Genomic DNA, 21,267 nt, shown 5'->3' with positions numbered 1-21,267 from the left:
ATAAAGATAGATTACATCTGAGGAAAATATCTCACTTTGCTAATGCATTCATCTGTTCTGATAAGCTCTCACTGGATGTTTTTCACTCCAATCCACTGTTAAAATAGTATCAATTTATCTCACGCTTCACATACCCGACTTTATTTTACAGGTGGAGTTTTCTCTAGAATGGTTGAACTACTCTGTAGAGTCATACAGGGTAAAATTCCCGACCCATTCTGTCCTGTGCACTTGTGCCTCCATTAGAGACAATCAGGCCGAGCCATAATTTTGACTAATATTGTTGGCTTGAAGACATGCAGGTCTACTTTTTCATCCTAACGGACCTGGAAGAAGGGAGAAGAGAAGCAATTTTTGGTTTGATGAGGTGCCTAGCTGACACTTAGGCCTGGATTTCTAAAATGTCCTGAAGCTAAATTCAGAAGAAATGGAGTTGATTTTTGGTGGGTCCCGCTGCCTTTTGAATGGCACTTTATCCACTGCTATTGGTTTTGATAGGGCTATTATATAACCTGTTATTATTAAGTTCTATAACCTTGGGCTGTCAGTGATTGTGAACTTTCTCTTGATAACTGGTTCAGATGCTTTTTAGCCTTTTGGTTCTGGGGCAGACTCAGGATAATACTATTCATAAGGTTCTGCTTTATCAATTTGGACTAATTGCTCTGAATTGCAATTAAAATTTATTTGGACATGAGAGAGGCTTGTACATTCCTAAATGTCCAGTTAAGGCCATTTATTAATGGTTAAAATGTCATAGGATGCCAAGAGCAAACAAGAAGAAGATGAATATCTCCTCTCCTGGTAACATTTTCTTCACCTTCCTGTCCTATCATATAGATTAATGTGTTGTTTTGGGAAAGGACTGAAATTGGATAATACTCTGAAAGGCTGAGTTGAGGATAAAAGGGTTTCTTGGAACCCATATGTCTTCATAAAAAATGTTGACTTTTGAGACAGGCTGAGGTGTAGCATTGTCTGTTTGGCGGATAGCTCATAGGCTGTGAGAGGACAATAAAATCTCCAAGGTTACTCCAATCCAGATTGATCTTTGCTTTCATTTAAGTTGCCTTAGAATCACAAGTACACAGGCAGTGGTGACAGAGGAATCACAGTGTGATATGGAAAATAGAGCTGAAGCAAAAACCAGCTTAGCTACAAATTAAAACAAATAATATAAATACTGAGCAGAAAACACCTACATTTCTTTTGTCTTCATAGTGAAGAGCTTGGAGTCAGTGGGAAATGAGATAAGATCTTAATACATGAGGGTAGCCTGATGAAGTTTGTTACAACTGAATTATAAAGTGACAGCTAGATAGAAAAGTTGGCAACATATGGAATAATGGCAAGATAATCTGCATTAAATGGAGAAAGTCAAGTGTGAATAATAAATAACAAATGAAGAAACAAAGAAGGCAAAAGCTGGCCTGGGTGAAGCTCAGAGGGGAGATTGTATTTCCATTTTGTGCTGCAAAATTTCAAAGATCAAATAGAATAAGTATTCAGGGCTGAACCATACAGCTCTAAAAAGGGTCGTTGGCTAAAAGTGACTGGATGGCAATTTATTATTTTATTTTATTTTTAAATATTTACTTATTTTTTGCTGTCTATCATTTTTAAAAAAAAGATTTTATTTATTTATTTGACAGAGAGAGATCATAAGCAGGCAGAAAGGCAGGCAGAAAGAGAGGGGGGAAGCAGGCTCCCTGCTGAGCAGAGAGCCTGATGTGGGCTCGATCCCAGGACCCTGAGATCACGACCTGAGCCAAAGGCAGAATATTTAACCCACTGAGCCACCCAGGCACCCCTACTATCTTATCATTTCAGAAAGCATGAGAAGTAAAACTATTTCAAACAGAGTTTTAAATGTTGTGGGAGAAAGGAAAATTGACCAAAATAAGGACATTTTGATGGAGGAAGGAAAATGCTAAAGAAAAAACGAATCTGTAAGAGAAATCTGGAGGCATAGGACAGTTCATTGAGAATCTAATAGTGTTAGTATAGCATTGCTTATGAGTTGGTTTGGATGCCTTTAGCTATAACTAATATAAAAACTAATTTCAGCTGCCTTTTAAAATTAGAGTCCTTATTGCCTCACAAATTTGGTAGTCCAGTGGTAGGTCTTCAGTAACATAACTCAGTTTTACCTCTTAGATATTCTTAAATCTTTAAGAGAGAGGCAAGATGGAGTTAGTGAATATAGCTTTGTATTCATGCATAGCCAGCCCACAGGGAAAAAACTATCTCCTGAGATCAAGGCATGGTATCTAAGAAATCTCCAGAAAACAGAAACAAAAACAAACTTCCTCTCAGGTCTCATTGGACACCACTGCCCCACATAAACACCCCAAATGCGTGCAGGATGGGATTAATACAAAATCAGCCAGATCTACCCTAGAGCTGAATTCCCTGGACTCACATGTGAGAGACAATAAATAAACAAGTTTGTAATAACTTGGAGCAGTTGCATTCTATTGTGATGATAGACAGCTCTAAAATCTCAGAAACTTAAAGGAACAGGTGTTTCTCACTTGGTATCTCCGTATCATTTTGGTGTCCTCACTCAGAGTCAGGCTAAAGGAGCATTTGGAAGAGTCTAAAGTGAGCTGCTTTGGCTTAAGCTATTTTAAAACTAATTTAAAACCTTTCCATCAAACCTCTTGAGGGGCACTTGGGTGGCTCAGTCGGTTAAGCAACTTTGACTGCCTTCACTCAGGTTATGATCCCGGGATCCTGGGATTGATTCCCGAGTTGTGCTCGCTGCTCAGGGGAGAGCCTGCTTCTCCGTGTCCTTCTGCCTTCTACTCTGCCTACTTGTGCTATCTCTCTGTTCAATAAATAAACAAAATCTTAAAAAAAAAAAAAAAAAAAAAAAAAAACATCTTGACCTTTTGTAGTCTATGTTTACCTCTATTCCTTGTCCTGGGCAACAAACTGATTTGTTTTTATTACTGTAGATAATTTAATTTTTCTTAAATTTTATATAAATGAAATAGAAATTTTTTTATTTACCTTTGAGTAATTTTCTGCTTTTGCGTGTTTTGAATAAAGCTGTTATAAACATTTGTATACAAGTTTTTGTATGGACATGTGCTTTCTTTCCTCATATATAAATATTGCATAAATATTTTAATTTTGTTTTAAACATTCATATGTATCTAAAGGAAATTAGAAGTAAAATACTTTAATGCTTATTCAGATATTTACAGTTTATAACACTTTTCATCTCTTCCTGGAGACCTAAGTTTCCCTCAGGTATTATTTAACTTTAGCATAAAGAATATCCTAAAGTTCATTCTTTTTACTTTTCCTTCCTTCCTCCCTCCCTTCCTTTTCCTTCGTTCCTTCCTTCCTTCTTTCCCTTTCTTTCTTCTCCCTCTCTCTTTCTCTATTTCAGTGAAGTTTGTTAGAGATAGGTTTGAATTTTATTTTACTGGGAGATATATTTATTTGTCTTTGATTCATTAAGGATATTTTTGATGGGTATGGATTTCTGGGGTTTCAGATTTAAGATTTTTTCCACTGCTTTCTAGTTTTCCCTAGTTTATGTTGAAAGTCCATAATAATTCACATCTTCGATTCCCTGAAGTGTTGATTTCGTTGGCTGCTTTCAAGATATTTTTTTTTTTTTTCAGTTGTTTGACTACACAGAGCGGAGGTTTGAGTTTCTTTGTATGTACATGGTTTGGATTTCTTCGGTAGATAAATCTGTTTTTCACCAAATTTGGGGAATTTTCCACCATTATTTGTTCGACTGTATTTTTCATTCTCACTTTTTTCTCTTCTCTCTTTCTATGACTCAAATTATATCCATGTCAGATTTTGCATCTGTCCCTAGGTCCCTGAAGTTCTCTTTATTTTTTCTATTTTTTAATTGGATATTTCCTAATGATCTATATGCGAGTATTTTTGCCCCTCTGACATCTCTATTTTACTTTTAAACTTATCTATTTTTATTTTTTAATTTTTAATTTTAGACCCTATATTTTAAACAATAAAATTTGGTCTATTTTAAAATTTTCTATTTCTCACTGAAAAATATTATCTTTCTGTTCATTAGAAGTATATATTCCTATGCCCTATTGAATATAGTGGTCATAGTTTTAATAGCTGTTTTTAAGATTTTGCATGATGATTTCAAGCCTTGGATCATATCCAGGTTTTCTCTTTGTTTGTTTGTTTATTTGTTTTTCTTAAGAATAGGTAACATTCTTTTCTTCATGTTTAAAATAATTTGCAAAATTGTTTCTTTAAAATTGTAATTACTATTCTGTGGAGACACTGGATTCTGTTATATTTCTTCAAAAATGTGATGTTTTTATCAGAAGATAATTTTCCTGTATTCAATCAGAAAAGTCTATTTTGTTTTTGAAAATCTAGGAGAGTTAAAATTTTTGTTTCTTATTTTAGATTTACATATAAGTTGATTTGAGTTTTGCTGATCATTCATAAATCAAAGATTAGACAAAGACTTGAATGAAGTTTATTCTTAGAATCAGAATTGCCCTTATTTTCTTCTCTTTGCTTTTTACTTCTAATTTCCCTTTTACTTCTCATTGTTAATGGTTGCTCTAAGCTCTGTCCTTTAGATTTTCAGGCCAGAAACATTTTGGGCTTTCTCTCAGGATTTTGGCTTCCTTTTGCTTTCTCATGACTGGTATACCCTCAGTGTAAAGCCATTCAAATGGGGACTTATTGAGCTGTAGTCCTTTCTTTTAAGTTTTGACTTTTCAAAAAAATTGTCTACTTTAAGACACCTGGGTGGCTCAGTTGGTTAAGCATTTGCCTTTGGTTCAGGTCATGATTTCAGGGTCCTGGAATCAAGCCCATCATTGGGCTCCTTGCTCAGCAGTGAGTCTGTTTCTCCTTCTCTCTCTGCCCCTCCGCTGCTTGCTCTCTCTCTCTCTAAAAAATAAATAAAATCTTTAAAAAATTTGCCTGCTTTATTCCATTCTTTAGAGCTTTTAGCTGTTTTTTTCTTTTAGTATTTAGTCCAGGTTTTATAGCTGTCATCTATCATTATCTATCTATCTATCATCTATCTATCATCTACCTATTTATCATCTATCTATCATCTATCTATCTATCCATCTATCTATCTATCTTTTGGGAGCTTACTCCACTATACCAGAGTAAGAAATTTTCTCTTGCTTTTGAGGTTTCTGTTTGAAAATAGAACAAGTGAATTCTACTCTATTTCTTTGATTAAATGAAGCCATATGGCCATACATATCTCCAAGAAGGAAGGGATTGTAATACCACAATATATCCCTAGATGAGAGACTCTGAATATTTTTAAATAGTCTTGAAGACTACAGACTACCACATCTCAGAAGTATGGGAAGGAGTAGAGGAATTCGCACTAAACTATTACTCAAGAGATCCACTTTATGATATGTCCAACAAAATGATAGATGAAGTGATTTGGCAAAAGGTTAAACAGGGTGGTCAAGGATATTTTAGTCTTCATGTGTGAAATATCAATTTTGTACAAATAGAACATATTCATGTACTGTTTGTATAAAAAATCATTAATTTTTAAAGATAAATTTGACTACTTAGGGGAAAGATCAAAAGGCAAATGACTATATATATGTGTATATGTACATATATATATAATACTCTTTCTTAAATCTTATGATTAGCAATGTGTTCTTATTCTTTCAATAAACAAGGGAAAGAATAATATCTAAGTGATTATGGTAATTACTATAAAATAAATTTTTATTGCTGCAGACATCCTAAAGGCCTTTATTTAAAAGAGACTCTTCAAAGAATTTAACTAAGATATATTGCAATTGTAATTTAGAAATTATTAGTATAATTAAGTATAAAGGCCAAAGTTTAATTGCCTAGTAGTTATTAAATAACTATTTGGGTCTCCAAAAATAATATAAATATTATTCAGTAATTTATAAAATATATAACCTAATACTTAAACCTTAATAAATATTTATAACCTAATACATATTTATGCTTTAATAGGATATCATATGCAAAATCTGTAATTAGAAATATAAATGTCATTATTAGGTAAAACAAATTTAGTTCATTAGTCTTGTATTATTTCAACAATATAACTTTGTAAGTAGAAAAAATCAGCAACTTTAAAAATACCAGGTTTGTCCATATTAAACAAAAGGCAACTAGTTCTTTTTCATAAGAAGACGTTGATCTTATGTAATTTCTAATGTTTTCATTAAAATAATGATGACCTTTATTCCACCCAAAATGCAAATTATGTCAATTCAAATACATAAATTTAGTCTATGTAGTTTCCCAGCTTCAACATATATATATATCTATTTCACTAATTCTGAATGATAAATTCAATACAAAAATTAAATCTCAGGCTGAGATTTTTCTGAACTGAGGTTTTCAAAATTTGCAAATCATATGGGTATGACATAGGATTCTATTGTTTATTATTTGCTTTTCCTTGGTGTCCAGTGAGATTGTCTATCTTTCCATATATTTTTTTTGTAAATGGAACTATATGAATTATCTGGTCTCATCTTCTGTCCATTTTTCTATTGAATTGGTTGTTGCTTAATGATTTGTAGGGATTCTTAGTTTAGTCTGGATATTAACAGTTTGTCGGCTATCTCTTCTGTTATTAGTTTCATGCACTGTGCATATCATTTTACTTCATGCTCTTTGATAAACTCTATCATTTTATTGTATTCAATTTAATTTAGCATACTTTACCTTCACAGATTGTTTTTCTATATCTTATTAATGAAATTTTTAAAAGATTTTCTTCTATAACTTTTCCTAAATTTCTAAAAATTTTTCTTTCTCATTGGGTATTAAATGCACACAGGATTTGTTTTTTTGTGGGCTTTGAGTAAAGGAGCTATTGTTTTTTCTTTGGATAGTCAATTGTGTAAGTGACATTTCTTGAACCTGTATATCCTTATTTCTTCCTTGACTAGGGATATTACCTCAGGCATATGCCAAGTATTCATATATCTTACATATGAGTTTTGAGATTACATTATCTTATCTTTTTCATTCTTGGAAAAAATTTTTTTTTAAAGATTTTATTTATTTATTTGACAGAGAGAAATCACAAGTAGATGGAGAGGCAGGCAGAGAGAGAGAGAGAGGGAAGCAGGCTCCCTGCTGAGCAGAGAGCCCGATGCGGGACTCGATCCCAGGACCCTGAGATCATGACCTGAGCCGAAGGCAGCGGCTCAACCCACTGAGCCACCCAGGCGCCCCTCTTGGAAAAAATTTTGAAGGGAAATGTACCTTCTGGTATTTACACTTTAGTGTAACCCTTCCCTTGAACATGAGATGTATTTAATAGCTCCTAGTAAGTAGAAAACAGCAAAACTTATTAGGTTATTAAAAAAAAAGGCCAGTGCCTTCTCTCTTGGGCACTCTTTCTCACTCTCAGATCCTTCATTCAAGGAAAAGCAATCTGTATGTTGTGAGCAGCCTTTTGGAGATGCCCTAAGGATCGCTCCACTGCATTGAGTGGAATAAGTTTTTAAAAACAATTTTATTTTGAAAGAAGGATGTTGATTTTAGGCACCAAAAGGAATGGACTTTCTTGGTCAAATTTTATTGTTTTTTCTCCTCAAAGTCCCAACCTATGTTCAGGGAATTTCCATGCCTCATGGATTTAGTCAATGTCAGTGAAGGGCTCTTACTATGAACTAAGAAAATCCCCCCAAAACCCAAACCCAAAACGGGCCATTCTATCCTCCTCCCCGCTAGGCATAGATATTTAACCTAGATGAAACAAATCGAATGCAGTCATTTTGAATTGTGCAATAGGAGTTAACGTACAGAACAACAAAAAATTTAAAAACATATAAACAAACACTAATCAACCAGCCAACCAACCAACCAAATAAACTAATCCAGAGACTGCATAGCTTCCTTTCATGTCACAGTGGTTATTGCAGCTGCCCAGCTTCTGGTATCTGCAGGGGCAGGGTTAAGGGCAGAGTTTCAGAAAGAGGCATTCCTCAGACCTGTGTTGGAAGTGTAAGCCATGATACTTAGTGCTAGTGGCAGAGAGGTACTCACTAGGTCACTTGTATGCCATCCTTTAGGGTATTGTTTCTCTTTGCCATTAAACCTGGTTCTCACCTCATATACTTTAAAAATTTCTCTCTCTTTTTTTCCTTTCTTTCTTTCTTCCCCCCCCCCCTTTTTTTTTTTAGATAATCACAAAGTAACAAAAAGTCCTTAAACATTTTAGGATTTATTTTCCTTGCACATTTTGAAGAAATGGGCATTTTCTAAATAACTAAATCTAACCACCAAGCTATAAAACTCGCATTGAGATATCACTAGTGTCTCCTCTTGTGTCTCATTCAAGTTTCACCCATTGTCCTGATCTTTTGCAGAAAAAGAACCCAACCAGAATTTCATGCTGCATTTATTTGACATTTCTCTTCCATTATCTCCAATCCGGGATAGTTCCTCAGTCTTTTCTTGAATTTTATGACTTTGACATTTTTCAATTAACTGGTTATTTTGTAGAAATGTCCCTCAATATTGCTTTGTCTGTTTCTTTATGATTAGATTCAGGCTATATCTATTTCTCAGGATACTGCTGACATGATATCCTGAGAAAGATACATATATGTGTTTTTGTCATTCCACCCTATTTGGTGGCTTATAATTTCAATGTGTTCTATTACTGGTGAGGTTAAATTTGATCACTGAATAAGGTGATCAAATGTCTGCTAGGTATTATGAAGTTATTCTATTACCTTTTGAAATGAGTAAGTAAATGAAGAAGTCCTTTGGAACTTTGAGAATATCCTTTTTTTGATCCTTTGTTTTTCTTTTTATTTATTTATTTATTAAATTTAATATGGACATATAGATTCCTATTTTATTTGATGAGTTTTAAGCCTATACTTTTGTTCACTTTGACACTCAAATTATCTCTGATTTGGCCATATTTAATTAATGATGAAATATTATTCCCTTACAATTTAAACATTTCCTTTCTTTCTGGCATAAGAAGGTAGTTCAAACTAATCAGGTACTTTCCCGGCTCTAACCTTGGAATTAACTTTTTCTTTAATGAGCCCTCATTCCCTTTCATGAAAATTTAGACACCAATATTTGGGAATTAGATATCCTCATTGCTATTGTCATGTGGATAACAGGTGATGAGAAATCTGGTTCCCATTATTCTCCATATATTAATTAAAAAATATCAGTCTCTATAGATTTAGCCTTCTCACTGCCACCACAACTTAATTCCTAACCACAGAACATACACCTCCTCACTATGCTTGGATTCCAACACTCCATCCTGAGTTGTCTCCTTTATAGATGCCCTCTACACTTTATGTTGTCTCCAAAATCATAAATTTGGACACTTATGCCCACATGGACTCCCTTCTTTTTCTACTCAGGCTCTAAACCTACATTGGGTTAATTCTGATATCCTCTACCACTCCTGCATTACTCTTGTTCTCATCTTATTGACACTTTGGTAACTTACGCAGGTCACCCCCTTGCAGTGCAGCCCTCCTTACCCTGCTCCTGCCAGAGCTCCATCTCTCCTCTACAGAGTTGCTCTCTTCACTATGTTCAGGTTACAGACCCTACTAAGCCTCTCTCCCAAGCCAATGACCACCTCACCCCACTTTGACAATTTTCTTTAGGTCCCTCCTCAGCTCCCAGGAATGAATTTTGGAATGGTTTGTTCGGAAAGAAAAAGAAGGGATAGAAATAAAAGAGGTAAAGGGTAAAAGACTTAATATACTGTTAGCAAATTACTCTTTTGCTAAATCAACCAGAGTTTTTTTTTTTTTTTTTTTTTTTTTTTTTTTTTCCATTACAACTAAGAACACTGACTAAAACACACTGTAAGAAAAGACTTCTTTTCAGGGGAGGACTTTTGTGGAAAATATATAAAACTGCTGAACGTATAAGCCAAGTCTCTCTAATATATTTTATGTTCTAAAATTCACCTATTGCCTCTTTTATAAGAAATGAAAAGAAAGAAATTTAAGTCAATGGAAAACAAGTATTGAAGCAGTAGCATGATAAAACAGTCAGGGATAAATAGAAAAATAATTCCAGAGGAAGCAAAGTGCAAGAAAAAGAAGAGAACTTTCAAAAAAAAAAATGACTGATTTGTGATCGTGGTGACAATTTGAGAGAATGTTGTATACATAAAACCAGAACAGGCTGCTAAGAGAGAGAGAGAGAGAGTGAGAGCAAGCCACTACCTAGGACTTTACCCAGAATAGGTAACAGGTCTTTGCTTTCTGATCAGCTAAATATTTCTAGAATTCATATTATTTTATTCCTACCCAATAGAGGGAGATATGACAATGATCAAGTCCTCCTCTTGGAGCATATGTATACTCTCTTTTTACATATACATTTTTTTACATCTATAATGTTCTTTTCATAAAAATGATTTGGCTTAGTGAAAAGAATATGAACTTTGGAGCCTGGAATCTGACTGACTGGGTTTGAACCTGCACTCTGTGATGGTTGTGTGACCTAGCAAGTAACTTAACCTCTCACTGTGACTTAGAGTCTTTGTGTAGAATGGGGATGATCACAGAATTGAAAGGATGCTTAAAAGGCAATATGAGAAAAGCAGTCAAATGAATACCTAGCATACGATGAGTTGTGTCTTAGTATCATAACAATATTAATTTACATATGTATTTTATGTACACACCCAATACTATACTTTGCTCTGTACATTTATACACACAACAATATTTCTTAAAAGATTAACTAAAAATTAACATGAATTAAAGTTTAATATTTTATTACTCCATGCTGGAGACCATCTTGCACAAGCCCTGGGATGAGGGTCATTTGAAATCAGTGATCTAGAGCGGCAGCATATAGGAATCTAGCGAGATCACCACTAAGGGATTCTGAGAATTGAATAGGAACAGGTTTAAAATCAAGGCAGGAACTCTCCACCAAGTATAAACCACCAGTACCAAGGAGGACCTGGACCTGGATTGGTTTCTTTTATGCTATATATTTCCCATCATGAGAGGGACAAATAATCAGGCTTGGCTCATTTGTGGCATATAGTTGGACGTAAGAGGAGGGCCTATCAGGAATGAGGAGTAAAGATGTAGAAAGGAGGAAACTTTCTGGTAAAAGAAATTCAATTGGCAGATCTGACTTTGAAGTGATAGCTAATGATTTATCTCATTGAAAACTCGTGGAAATCCTGTAAGATTGATATTATTTTTCCTATGTTTATGGGTGAGGTAGTTTAAATATTTTTCCAAGGTGGCACAGCTAATAGAGATCTGTGCTAAAGATATGGTTTGAATTCAATTTTTCTACTCCTAGTCTACCGAAAAGGTATCTTCATCACATCCAACACTAACTTCCCTGTTGTTTAGGTTAGAGTAATAATCTCTTTTTCTCTCTCTCAACACACACACATACACACAAACATACAAACACACACCTCATAATAATTTTACTTTGAGGCAAACAACCTGAGCTGTTAATGGAAAATAATGTTAGAAACAGTTTTAAATTACATTTGTTTAGTGTATCATCTCTCTCACAAATCTGTGAATTCTTTTGGTTTCAAATGATAGTCACTTGTTAAAGGAAAGGCTGATCATGTAGAAGGAGATATGTTCTTCTTCTATATTTTATATGGTTATTCTTTTATATTCCAAGATAAGTATGGTAATTATTAATTTTTCAGTCAATAAAATTGTTATTCATGTTTCTCTTTTGTATGTCAAAGTGCATTTTTAATTTATAAGCATCAAACCACTATAATCTGTTTTTCTACCTACACAGTGTCAATAAGATTTCATTTCTGGCCTTGCAAATGGAAAGCACAGCTTCACTAATTGGTTGGATGAAACAGCAGCTCCACTATCTCAGGTATTTGTTAATCTCTTTTCATTCCACTGAAGGTCAGGAATATGTACACACATGCAAATGCATTTGTCACAGTGAGAAAATAGATAGGATAAAGTGATGTAGTCATTAGAAACAGTGAATATTGACAGTCTAATAAAAAGTTACTAGTAAATATTTCATATCACCTTCAAACAATAGTCATATTAACTGAACTTAGAACAGTGAATAATGTCTTCACAACTTATTTTTATCATCTTTAATATAATTGATCATGCAAGAAATGAGGATTTTAGGGAAAAAAAAATCTATGTGCATCTCTAGTGCCTATATGGATATGTACCAAATCCAATTTTTGTTTTCATCTCTTTTAACTTGATCTACTTAGCTGACTTTTAATTGACATACAATCTTAATGTTTACCTGAAACTAATCAATGATAACCTCACTGAATATTTCTGGCTAATAAACAACCATGGTGGAAGGGATTATTGATTCTCGATATTCATGTTGCTTTAAACATTTTATTAATGTGGAGATTTCTAAAGTGATTGTGCAGTGCTATATGTTTGCTTTCTTTGGAGACTTAGTGCTGCATATTTCAACACATTAGTTCACATACTAGAAGTTGCAATTCTTTTATAACAGATGGTTCAGCATCTTGACTCCTGTAATGACCAAGCCTCACATTTCAGAGACTGTGAACCTTGTTGCTTCTTCGCTAGGTCCTTCTGAAGTGCCTACCCAAGTATACAGTGTTATTCATAGTGCAAGGGACAGAGAGAAAATTCTTTCCTAAGCCCTGCAGGCCATCAGTTTATATCCTGAAGCATGAAATTTGATTACTCTTATTATCTGAACTTCCATACCTGATATAGTTGTTAGTGGTCAAAAAATCAACCAGGCCTTTGTAAACATTCAGTTCTAGGATTGGACACAGCAGCCTCTAGTTACAGCAAATTTCACAGACTGTCTTTATCCTTTGCAAGATGACATTACATATTTTACGATTTTATGAACTGGCATTTAGAGATGGTCACTATTCCTTTATAAAAAATTAAGCGTAGAGCTAAAAAAAATTTAGATAAAATTTTAGATGAAATCTCAAAAAGTCCCTGGAGCTTAAGGCAAAGCAAAGATATTTCTGCCTGATTTAACAGACAGATTCATTTCTTCTTTTTTTCTGCCTACCTGCCAAAGCTGATCTACCAAAGACCTCTATATTTCCAAATCATCAAACTACATTCACACAGGAGCTTTCTTCCCCACTCCAACTAAATGCACTGCCAATGACCTATATGTTGCTAAATCAAATGATTCATGTTAGGTTCTCATCTTATCTGACCTCTCAGCAGCACTAACCACAGTTATTCACACTATCCAGTTTGGAACACTGTCCTTCCTCTTTTGATTTCCTCTGTGTGGTATTATCATGATTTTTATACTACCTTTCTGAATATTCATTCCCAATTTCCTTTTCTTACCTTATACATAATTTAAACATTATAAACATTATAACAGTTTCTGAAGTATCACCATCTCTGTGTGTATTTTGCTAGTAAATTCTCACCAGAAGTTATCCCATCTTTATGTTGATAACTCTTGAATTTATAAATCCAGCACAAATCTTTTACCTGGCTCCAAAACTATTTGTCTACTTGATATCTTCACATCCAGGTATATTTTAGGTTTTAAAATTTAATAGATCCAAAGGTAAATTCTTGATTTCTACCCCCAGACCTCTAATCCAACATCTGTTCTATCCCCCACATTTCCCTATCTTTAGAGTTTACTATGTGCCTGGTATAGAATTAAAAATATTGAAGTCCTAGGGGTCCTCTAAGCAAAGAGAGAGCCTAAAAGTAGTAGACCAGAAAGGAACAGAGACAATATACAGTAATAGTCACCTTACAGGCAATATAATGGCACTAAATTCATATCTCTCAATAGTTATCCTGAATGTAAATGGGCTAAATGCCCCAATCAAAAGACCAGGGTATCAGAATGGATAAAAAATAAAACCCATCAATATTCTGTCTACAAGAAACTCATTTTAGAGCCAAAGACACCTCCAGATTTAAAGTGAGGGGGTGGAAAACAATTTACCATGCTAACGGACATCAAAAGAAAGCTGGAGTCGCAATCCTTATATCAGATCAATTAGAGTTTAATCCAAAGACTATAATAAGAGATGAGGAAGGAAACTGTATCATATTCAAAGGGTCTGTCCAACAAGATCTAACATTTGTAAATATCTATGCCACTAACATGGGAGCAACCAACTATATAAACCAATTAATAACAAAATCAAAGAAACACATCAACAATAATACAATAACAGTAGGGGACTTTAACACTCCCCTCACTGAAATGGACAGATCATCCAAGCAAAAGATCAACAAGGAAATAAAGGCCTTAAATGACATACTGGACCAGATGGACATCACAGATATATTCAGAACATTCCATCCCAAAGCAACAGAATATACATTCTTCTCCAGTACACATGGAACATTCTCCAGAATAGATCACATCCTGAGTCACAAATCAGATCTCAACTGGTACCAAAAGATTGGGATCATTCCCTGCATATTTTCAGACCACAATGCTCTAAAGCTAGAACTCAATCACAAGAGAAAATTTGGAAAGAACCCCAATACATGGAGGCTAACGGGCATCCTACTAAAGAATGAATGGGTTAACTAGGAAATTAAAGAGGAATTGAAAAAAATCATGGAAACAAATGATAATGAAAACACAATGGTTCAAAATCTGTGGGACACAGCAAAGGCAGTCCTGAGAGGAAAATATATGGCAATACAAGCCTTTCTTAAGAAAAAAGAAAAGTCTCAAATACACAACCTAACCCTACACCTAAAGGAGCTGGAGAAAGAACAATAAAGGAAGTCTAAATCCAGCAGGAGAAGAGAAATAATAAGATCAGAGCAGAAATCAATGAAATAGAAACCCAAAAAGCAAAGAAACAAAAAACTAACCAAGCAAGCAAACAAACAAACAAACAAAAAACAATAGAACAAATCAATGAAGCCAGGTGCTGGTTCTTTGAAAGAATTAATAAGATTAATAAACCCCTGGCCAGACTTATCAAAAAGAAAAGAGAAAGGACACAAATAAGTAAAAACATGAATGAAAGAGGAGAGATCACAACCAACACCAAAAAAATATAAACAATTATAAGAACATATTATTCAGCAACTATATGCCAGCAAATATGACAATCTGGAAGAAATGGATGTGCTCCTAGAGACATATAAACTGCCACAACTGAACCAAGATGAAATAGAAAATCTGAACAGACTTATAACCAGTAAGGAGATTGAAGCCATCATCAAAAATCTCCCAAAAACAAGAGCCCAGGGCCAGACAGCTTTCCAGGGGAATTCTACCAAACTTTTAAAGAAGAATTAATTCCTATTCTCCTGAAACTGTTCCAAAAAACAGAAATGGAAGGAAAACTTCCAAACTCATTTTATGAGGCCAGCATTACCTTGGTCCCAAAACCAGACAAAGACCCCATCAAAGAAGAGAAGTACAGATCAATATCCTTGATGAACACAGATGTGAAAATTCTCACCAAAATACTAGTCAATAGGATTCAGCAGTACATTAAAAGGATCCAGCAGTACATTAAAAGGATTATTCATCACGACCAAGTGGGACTTATTCCAGGGATGCAAGGTTGGTTCAACATCTGCAAATCAATCAATGTGACACAATACATTCATAAAAGAAAGAACAAGAACCATAGGATGCTCTCAATAGATGCTGAAAGCATTTGACAAAGTGCAGCATCCTTTCTTGATCAAAACTCTTCGAAGTGTAGGAATAGAAGGTACATACCTTAATATCATCAAAACCATCTATGAAAAACCCACTGCAAATATCATTCTCACTGGAGAAAAACTGAGAACTTTTCCCCTAAGGTCAGGAACATGGCAGGAATGTCCATTATCACTACTGCTATTCAACATAGTACTAGAAGTCCTAGCCTCAGCAATCAGACAACAAAAAGAAATAAAAGGCATCCAAATTAGCAAGGAAGAAGTCAAACTTTCACTCTTTGCAGATAATATGATACTTTATGTGGAAAACCCCAAAGACTCCACTCCAAAACTGCTGGAACTTGTACAGGAATTCAGTAATGTGTCAGGACTTAAAATCAATGCACAGAAATCAGTTGCATTTCTGTACACCAACAACAAGACAGAAGAAAGAGAAATTAAGGAATTAATCTCATTTACAATTGCACCCAAAACCATAAGATACCTAGGAATAAACCTAATCAAAGGGGCAAAGAATCTGTACTCAGAAAACTATAAAGTACTCATGAAAGAAATTGAGGAAGACACAAAGAAATAGAAAAATATTCCATACTCAAGGATTAGAAGAACAAATATTGTGAAAATGTCTATGCTACCTAAAGCAATCTATACATTTAATGAAATCCTTATCAAAATACCATCCATTTTTTTCAAAGAAATGGAACAAATAATTCTAAAATTTATATGGAACCATTGAAAACCATGAATAGCCAGAGGAATGTTGAAAAAGAAAGTGAAAGTAGGTGGCATCACAATTCCAGACTTCAAGTTCTATTACAAAGCTGTCATCATCAAGACGGTATGGTACTGGCACAAAACCAGACATATAGGGGTGCCTGGGTGGCTCAGTGGGTTGGGCTGCTGCCTTCGGCTTGGGTCATGATCTTAGGGTCCTGGGATCGAGCCCCAGATTGGGCTCTCTGCTCCGTGGGGAGACTGCTTCCCTCTCTCTCTCTGCCTGCCTCTCTGCCTACTTGTGATATCTGTCTGTCAAATAAATAAATAAAATCTTAAAAAAAATAAAACAGACATATAGATCAGTGGAACAGAGTAGAGAGCCCAAAAATAAATCTTCAAAAACATGGTCAACTAATCTTTGACAAAGCAGGAAAGAATGTCCCATGGGAAAAAGACGGTCTCTTCAGCAAATGGTGTTGGGAAAATTGGACAGCCACATGCAGAAAAATGAAACTGGGCCATTTCCTTACACCATACAGAAAAATAGACTCCAAATGGATGAAAGAGCTCAATGTGAGAAAGGAATCCATCAAAATCCTTGAGGAGAACGCAGATAGCAACCTCTTTGACTTCAGCCACAGCAACTTCTTCCTAGAAATATCGCAAAAGGCAAGGGAAGCAAGGGAAGAAATGAACTATTGGGACTTCATCAAGATTAAAAGCTTTTGCACAACAAAGGAAACAGTCAAGGAAACAGTCAACAAAAGACAACCAGCAGAATGGGAGAAGATATTTGCAAATGAAATATCAGATAAAGGGTAGTATCCAAAATCTATAAAGAACTTATCAAACTCAACACCCAAAGAACAAATAATCCAATCAAGAAATGGATAGAGGACATGAACAGACATTTCTGCCAAGAAGCCGTCCAAAAGGCCAACATATACATGAAAAAGTGCTCCACATCACTTGGCATCAGGGAAATACAAATCAAAACCACAATGAGATACCACTTCATACCAGTCAGAATGGCTAAAATTAACAAGTCAGGAAATGGCAGATGCTAGTGATCAAAACTCCTCCAACACTGTTGGTGGGAATGCAAGCTGGTGCAGCCACTCTGGGAAACAGCATGGAGGTTCCTCGAAAGTTGAAAATAGAGTTACCCTGTGACCCAGCAATCACACCACTGGGTATTTACTCTAAAGATACAAATGTAGTGATATGAAGAGGCACATGCCCCTGAATATTTATAGCAGCAATGTCTACAATAGCCAAACTATGGAAAGAATGTAGATGTCCATCAACAGATGAATGGATAAAGAAGAAGTGGTACACACACACAGAAAATGGAATACTACGCATCCATCAAAAGAAATGAAATCTTGCCATTTATGATGATGTGGATGGAACTAGAGGGTATTATGCTGAACAAAATAAGTCAATCAGAGAAAGACAATTATCATATGATCTCCCTGATATGAGGAAGTTGAGAACAATGTGGGGGGTTTGGGTAGATAGGGAAAGAAAAAATGAAACAAGATGGGATCCAGAGTGAGACAAACTGTAAGCGACTCTTAATCTCACAAAACATACTCAGGGTTGCTGGGGGGAGGGAGGGAGAAGGTGGTTGGGTTATGGACATTGGAGAAAGTATGTGCTATGGTGAGTGCTGTAAATGTGTAAACCTTGTGATTCACAGTCTTGTACCCCTGGAGCTAATAATACATTATATATTAATAAAAAATAAACAAATAAAAAAAATCTCAGTCCTAGGAAATAAAAATGGATAAGATGAGCACCACCCTTCCCCCCAGTACTTCATACTCTAAAAGGGAGATGGACAAAACAAACAGACAAACAGAAAACAAAACAAAACAAAACACACACACACACACACACACACACACACCACTCACACACATAAAATAGCTATAATTCATGATAATCTCTGTGAAAGAAAAACTTTCTGTGAAAGAATAGGTAATTTCTATTGAATACTATATAGAAATGGGGAAGGGTTCTTCACTCCTAATTGTTTTTTTCTATTATGTAACACCTTCTAACCCTCCCTCACTGCTCTTAGGAGCAGTTGTTGAGTTCAGTCAGAGCATTCAGAGAACAACTCCTTTCCCTCCTTCCTCTAGGAAGTGTACTTGACTGTGCAGAGTAAGTGTTATGCCATAAGTGTTTAGAATCTAGGTCCTGTCCCATAGGGAAAAACTGTAGTTATTTAACCACTTCCTCAGGGGAAGTTTCTACTTGTCTATAGAAAGCATGTTCTCTCAATAGTTTATTTTCTTCCCATTAATCTCAAGGTGTCCCTCCTGCTCTTCTATATCATAAACTGATCCTTTGGGAGTTTGAGAAGGCTTTCAGATTTTTGACTATGACCTCAAAATCCTCACAGTCTAGAATAGGGATTGACAAACTATGGTCCATGGCTTAAATTTGGCCATAGCTTGTTTTTGCTTCTTAAAAACTGTACAAAAAACATGGATGAATGGGCTACAGAGACTGTATGTGTCTTGAAAATCATACAATATTTACAGTCTGATCTTTACAAAGAAAGTTTGCTGATTCCTTAAAATCTTTTTAAAAAGGCAGGGGGGCCCTGGCTGGCTCAGTTGGTTAAGTGTCTGACTTTGGCTCAGGTCATAATCTCGGAGTCCTGGGATCCTGAGTCAGGCTTGTCCTTCTCCCTTTTTCTGCTTGTCCTCTCCCTTTGTCCCTCCACCAGCTCATGCTCTTCCTCTCAAATAAAGAAATAAAGTAAAAAAAAAAAAATTCTGCACACAGCAAAGGAAACAGCCAACAAAACCAAAAGAAAACCAATAGAATGGAGAAGATATTTGCAAATGATATATCAGATAAAGGGCTATTATCTAAAATCTATAAAGAACTTAGCAAACTCATCACCCAAAGGACAAATAATCCAGTCAAGAAATGGGCAGAAGACATGAACAGTCATTTTGCAAAGAAGACATCCAAAAGGCCAACACACAAATGGCATCAGGGAAATACACATCAAAACCACAATGAAATACCACCTCATACCAGTCAGAATGGCTAAAATTAACAAGTCAGGAAATGAGAGATGCTGGCGAGGATGGAGAGAAAGGGAAACACTCCCATACTGTTTGTAAGAATGAAAGCTGGTGCACTCATTCTGGAAAACAGTGTGGAAGTTCTTCAAAAAGTAGAAAATAGAGCTACTCTATGACACAACAATTAAACTACTGGGTATTTACCCCAAAGATACAAATGGTGATCCAAAGGGACATCTGCAACCCCCAATTTTATAGCAGCAATGTCCATACTGGCTGAAATATGGAAAGAGCCCAGCTGTTCATTGGTGGATAATTGGATAAAGAAGTTGTGGTCCATATATATAATGGAATATATACAGCTATCAAAAACAAATCTTGCCATTTGCAATGACGTGTATGGAACTAGAGGGTATTATGCTAAGTGAAATAAATCAGAGAAAGACAATTATCATAGGATCTCACTAATATGTGGCATTTAAGAAACGAGATAGAAGGTTATAGGGGAAAAGAGGAAAAAATGAAACAAGATGAAATCAGGGAGGGAGACAAACCATAAGAGACTCTTAATCTTAGCAAACAAACTGAGGGTTGCTAGAGTGGAGTGGGTTGGGAGGGATGGAGTAGCTGGGTGATGGACATTGGGGAAGGTATCTGTTGTGGTGAGCACTGTGTGTTGTGTAAGACTGTTGAATCAAAGACATATATCTCTGAAACAAATAATAGATTTTGTGTTAATTTAAAAAAAACAGTAAGTTGAAAATAAAAGTATGGAAAAAGATAGACCACACACACACACATACACACACACAATTTGCTGACTCCTAATCTAGAACAAGGAGCCAAGAATCTTGAAGAGTAAACCAGTAATAAAAATTTAAAATAATAAAATATGGTTAGTATTAAGGAGGGCACATATTGCATGGAGCACTGGGTGTGGTACATAAGCAATGAATCTTGGAACACTGGAAAAAATAAATAAAAAAATTCAGACTTCCGCTAAGCCAAGGTGGGTGACTTTGAACACTGGTGTTGTTTTATTAAATATAAACCATGCTAAATTTGACACTGGCAGTTTTTAGAGACTTCTATTGGTGAATATATGTTGCTAGTTCTTATAGATATGTAGTTAGATTTTTCCTCTTGAAATGAGATCACATGAGCCTTAGAGTACATTGCATGTGTTACGTTTGAAGGTCACAACCATTCAAAATTTTTTGTTTGTTTTTCACTTTTGTTTTTGTTTGCACAAATAGTTATTTATATAAAAGGAGAGACATGGTCCTCATCAAAGATTCAGGACTCAAAAATATGTTTGGTCCTCAGTGAAACAGTAGGACTCAATAACAGCCCTGGGTAAGAAAGTGCTTTACCCAAATGCCACAAAAGCCCAGAGTTCATCTTTAGTGAAAGTGTGAAGCTCTGAAAAGCTGAAGGCCACAGGTAATTTCAAAGCCTCTAGCTTTGGCAAACAGATTCAGCACAAGCTGATGGTACTAGGGGTGGCCTTTTATTAGAACATGACTGCTGAAGCTTGACCTACACACATATTTTAGTTTTAGGTGGACCTCAAAAACTGCTGAGAGGGTTCTAGAGGCCTTAGGAAAAAAAAGGCATCAGAAACAAAGATTCAATCTAAGGAAAAGAGATTCTTAAACTTCAAGGGTGTCTATATCCTACCAGAACATGAGGGTCTACCTTCAAATTGCTAGTTCCAGGCCTAGGTAGATGCTATAGATAAGTTGCTTTATATTTTGTTGTTCTGTATCTTTTTGACCTGTCTTCATAGCTAAGAGACAGATCTGTGAGGAGTTTGACTTTGAATTTGTGTGTCTACTCCAAATTTCAAAAAA

Source organism: Mustela lutreola, chromosome 1 (genome assembly GCF_030435805.1).
Source record: "Mustela lutreola isolate mMusLut2 chromosome 1, mMusLut2.pri, whole genome shotgun sequence".
Lineage (NCBI taxonomy): Eukaryota > Metazoa > Chordata > Mammalia > Carnivora > Mustelidae > Mustela > Mustela lutreola.
This window is presented reverse-complemented; position numbering follows the sequence as displayed.